The sequence below is a fragment of the Colobus angolensis genome, unplaced genomic scaffold, assembly GCF_000951035.1.
Source record: "Colobus angolensis palliatus isolate OR3802 unplaced genomic scaffold, Cang.pa_1.0 Scaffold103, whole genome shotgun sequence".
Lineage (NCBI taxonomy): Eukaryota > Metazoa > Chordata > Mammalia > Primates > Cercopithecidae > Colobus > Colobus angolensis.
In genome coordinates this window covers 5,343,790-5,348,550 of record NW_012111253.1, presented here as the reverse complement: position 1 = coordinate 5,348,550, position 4,761 = coordinate 5,343,790, and the positions used below count along the sequence as shown (strand labels likewise).

The window sequence follows — 4,761 nt, the reverse complement described above, 5'->3', positions numbered from 1 at the left end:
AAGGTCTTCTGTTCCCTTTCTTCTTGGCAATCATTTACTTGCCCTTCAAGAACAAGCTCATATATTCCTCCTCTAGGAAGACTCTCTAGACTTCTCCAGACAGTGCTCCCCTCTTTCACAGGAACTAACATATTGCATTACCAGCTGTCTGCTCCTCCTACTCAACAGACAGCTGCATATTCTCCTGCAGTGCCAGCCACATCCCTGAGACACCATGGTGAAGGTGAAGGCCAGAGTAAATGGGTTTGGCTGTATTGGGTGCCTGGTCAGTAGAGCTGCTTTTAACTCTGGCATAGTGGATATTGTTGCCATTGATGACCCCTTCACTGACTTCAACTATATGGTCTACATGTTCTAGTATGATTCCACCCACGGCAAGTTCCACAGCACCATCAAGGCTGAGAATGGGAAGTTTGTCATCAATAGAAATCCCATCACCATCTTCCCAGGAGCGAGGTCCCACCAAAGTCAAATGGGATGATGCTGGCGCTGATGATGTTGTGGAGTCCACCAGTGTCTTCACTACCATGGAGAAGGCTGGGGCTTACTTAGAGGGGGGAGACAAAAGGGTCACCATCTCTGCCCCTTCTGCTGACTTGTGATGGGCAAGAACCCTGAAAAGTATGGAAACAGCCCTGAGAAGGTCAGCAATGCTTCCTGCACCACCAACTGCTTCATCCCCCTGGCCGAGGTCATTCATGACAACTTTGGTATCATGGAAGGACTCATGACCACCGTCCAAGCCATCACTGCCACTCAGAAGACCATGGATGGCCCCTTTGGGAAACTGTGGTATGATGGCCACGGGGCTCTTCAGAACATCATCCCTGCATCTACTGGCACTGTCAAGGCTGTGGGTAAGCTCAGCCCCTAGCTGAATGGGAAACTCACTGGCATGTCCTTTCCTGTCCCCAGCAGCAATGCGTCAGTCATGGACCTGACCTGTGGTCTGGAGAAACCTGCCAAATGTGATGACATCAAGAAGGTGGTGAAGCAGGCGTCGGAGGATCCCCTCAAGGGCATCCTGGGCTACACTGAGCACCATGTTGTCTCCTCTGACTTTAACAGGGACACTCACTCTTCTGCCTTTGCTGCTGGGGCTGGCATTGCCCTCGACGACCAGTTTGTCAAGCTCATTTCCTGGTATGACAATAAATTTGGCTGTAGCCACAGGGTGGTGGACCTCATGGTCCACATGGCCTCCAAGGAGTAAGACGTCTGGACCACCAGCCCCAGCGAGAGCACGAGAGGAAGAGAGGCCCTCAGCTGCTGGGAAGTCCCTGCCGCACTCAGTCCTCACCACACTGAGAATCTCCCCTCCCCAGTGTTTCCACCCAGACTCCCGGAAATGGAGGGGCCTAGGGAGCCCCACCTTGTCACATACCATCAACTAAGTCCCCTGTACTCAGGCCCAAAATAATATTACGTTACCATTATTTGCTTGCATCTACTCCGCTATGACATGTGGAGCCCCTTGAGGGCCATGACCTTGCTTATTCATCTTTGTATTTCCAGAGCCTAGCACAGTGCTGGGCTGATAAAGGTGCTCAAAAAAATTTTGATGAGCCAATGAATGTATGAATAAATGAATGAATGAATGAATTTCTGACCATTGTGGTAGACTGCCAATTGGTGGCCCCTAACGAGCCTAACCCTCCAACCCCCGCATTCATGCCCTTGTGCAGTCCCACACTGACTCTGAGCTGGGAAGTGACACGTCATTTCAGATCACAAACCAGTGGGCAGAATCAATCATATGAACCTGCCTAACTGCAAGATGGAGGGGAGCAGGGTGGCAGCAAGGCATGATACAAGATCTCAAAGCCAGGACTGCTTAGATACGGACAAATTCTTTTTTTTTTTTTTTTGAGACAGACTCGCACTCTGTCACCCAGGCTGGAGTGCAGCGACATGATCTCAGCTCACTGCAACCTCGGCCTCCCGGGTTCAAATGATTCTCCTGCCTCAGTCTCCTGAGTAGGTGGAATTACAGGTGTGCACCACCACACCCGGTTAATTTTTGTATATTTAGTAGAGACAGAGTTTCACCATGTTGGCCAGGCTAGTCTTGAACTCCTGACCACAGGTGATCCACCTGCCTTGGCCTCCCAAAGTGCTGGAATTACAGGCATGAGCCACTGCACCTGGCCTGATATGGACAAATTCTTACTCTTTGTCTCCCCTATTCCTAAATTTTTACCTTTCTAAAAATGATAAATATGTGTATAGAATATTCCTACATATTCTCACATATACGATCCTTATAGGAATGCACTGAGAGAAATATCATTGTTGTTATTACATTTTATAGATGAGAAAACTGCAACATGCAAAACCGAATCAGTTGGTTAATGAGGAAGTTGGGGTTCAAGCTTCAACGCTAGGCTGCTTCCCCAGCCATAGTAACCCTGGACTTCTAACAATCCAGGCATGTCATTGTAGAGGACTTCCCTAAGAGCAAACACTTGGAGCAGACTGAGCCTGGGTCAATTTTCAGAAATAGGCCTAGTGTCCTTCCCCATCCACACATTAGAAGTATTTAAGTAATTACAGAACCTAGAGAGACTGAGAGAGACTTTGGCCAGCTTGGGTCACGTGCCCATCCATATAATGGGAAGATGGGGTCATGTTATTGGCAGCAGTATGGAAATGAAAGATTCATTCTAAATTTGTTTTTTGTTTTTTGTTTTTGTTTTTCCTTTTTGTTGAAGAACGGGGTCTCACTATGTTGCCCAGGCAAGCCTCAAACTCCTGGATGCAAAGTATCCTCCCGCCCTTACCTCCCTCTGTTGGGATTACAGGGGTGAGTCACTGTGCCCAGCCTGGAGGATTCATTCTAAAGGAAGAGGAGTACTGTTACCAGAAGAAGATAGCCAGGCATGTGGTGTAGACAAAAGCCAGGGACACCCACACTCTAAGTTTGGAATCAGTAGGTGTTAGGGGTTGAACTGTGACCCTCCTCCCACCAAAATATATTAGGTTGGTGCAAAGGTGCAAAAGTAGTTGTGGTATTTGCCACTGAAAGTAATGGCAAAAACCACAATTAATTTTGCACCAACCTACTATGTTAGCACCCCCAGTACCTCCGAATGTGACTGGTGTCCTTATAAGAAGGAGAAATTTGGACACAGGCATGCATATAGGGAGACCACCGTGAGAAGGTGAAGGTAGAGATGGGGGTGATGCTTCTGCAAGGTAAGGAACCCCCAAGACTGCCAGCAAACCACCAGAAACTAGGGAAGAGACATGGAACAGATTCCACCCATAGCCCTCAGGAGGAACCAACCCTGCTGACACCTCGAGCTTGACTCCCAGCCTCCAGAACCGAGATAATACACTTCTGATGGTGAAGCCAGACAGTGTGTGGTCCTTTGTTCCAGCAGACTAATACACCTGGCTGGACAAGTGGGATTCTGACAAAGGCTGCTGCCATCCCTGTCCATCACCAACCCATTTCTGCCTCTTCTCCTGTTTCCTTTGTCCCTCAGCTCCTACATCAATGCCCTTCCCCCAACCCACTCGTTTCTGTCCAATCTCCAGCCAGTAAGGCCGCTGTTCCCAAGCCACTGCTGTGTGCGTTTGGATCCCAGAATCCTACTCTCTCCATATGAAATAACAGGCCTCAGGGCCGGGTGCAGTGGCTCACACCTGTAATCCCAGCACTTTGGGAGGCTGAGGCAGGTGGATCACCTGAGGTCAGGAGTTCGAGACCAGCCTGACCAACATGGTGAAATCCCGTGTCTACTAAAAATACAAAAATTAGTTGGGCGTGGTGGCACATGCCCATAGTCCCAGCTACTTGGAAGGCTGAGACAGGAGAATTGCTTGACCCTGGGAGGTGGAGGTTGCAGTGAGCCGAGATCACACCATTGCACTCTAGCCTGGGTAACAAGAGTGAAACTCCATCAAAAAAAAAAAAAGGAAAGAAAGAACGAACGAACGAATAAATGAACAGTCCTCCCCAAGGAAGGGTGAGGGGTATGATTTGGCCTGCTGCTTGCCTGTGTGGGTTGTCTTCCGTGCCACTCACCTCTGGATAGGCTACAAGAATGAGTGGCCCACTAACTCCTGCCCTGCGTGGCTGGTGGGAGGTAAAGAGGGGGCATAAGAAAGCCACGAAATGTAGCCTAGGCAACATGGTAAAACTCTGTCTATACAAAAAATGCAAAAATTACCTGGGTGTGGTAGTGTATGCCTATAGTCCCAGCTACTGGGGGGCTGAAGTGGGAGGATCACTTGAGTCCAGGAAGTCAAGGCGGCAGTGAGCTGTGATTGTGCCACTGCACTGCAACCTGGGTGACAGAGCGAGACCCCACCTCAAAACACACACACACACACACACACAAACACAAACCTGAGAAGTCAAAAGGAGCATCTCAGCTGGGTGCAGTGGCTCACCCTGTAATACCAACACTTTGGGAGGCTGAGGTGGGAGGATCACTTGAGCCCAGGAATTTGAGACCAGCCTGGGCAACATAGTGAGACCCCCATCTCTACAAAATATATATTTTTTAAAAGTTAGCTGGGTGTGGTGGCACACACCTGTAATCCCAGCTGTTTGAGACACTGAGGTCTATAGTCCCAGCTACCAGGGGGCTGAAGTGGGAGGATCCCTTGAGCCCAGATGGTAGAGGCTGCAGTAAGCCATAACTGGGCCACTGCACTCCAGCTTGGGTGACAGAGTGAGATCTTGTCACAAAAAAAAGAAAGAATAAAGAAATAAAGAAGAAAGAAAGAGAGAGAGAGAGAGAGAGAAAGAGA

The 4,761-nt window shown here is 49.0% G+C and overlaps 1 pseudogene; it reads left to right on the top strand.

The window, feature by feature from the left end:
• Positions 1–214: 214 nt before the first annotated feature.
• LOC105511983 lies at positions 215–1,213 on the top strand (annotated as a pseudogene).
• Positions 1,214–4,761: the final 3,548 nt, after the last annotated feature.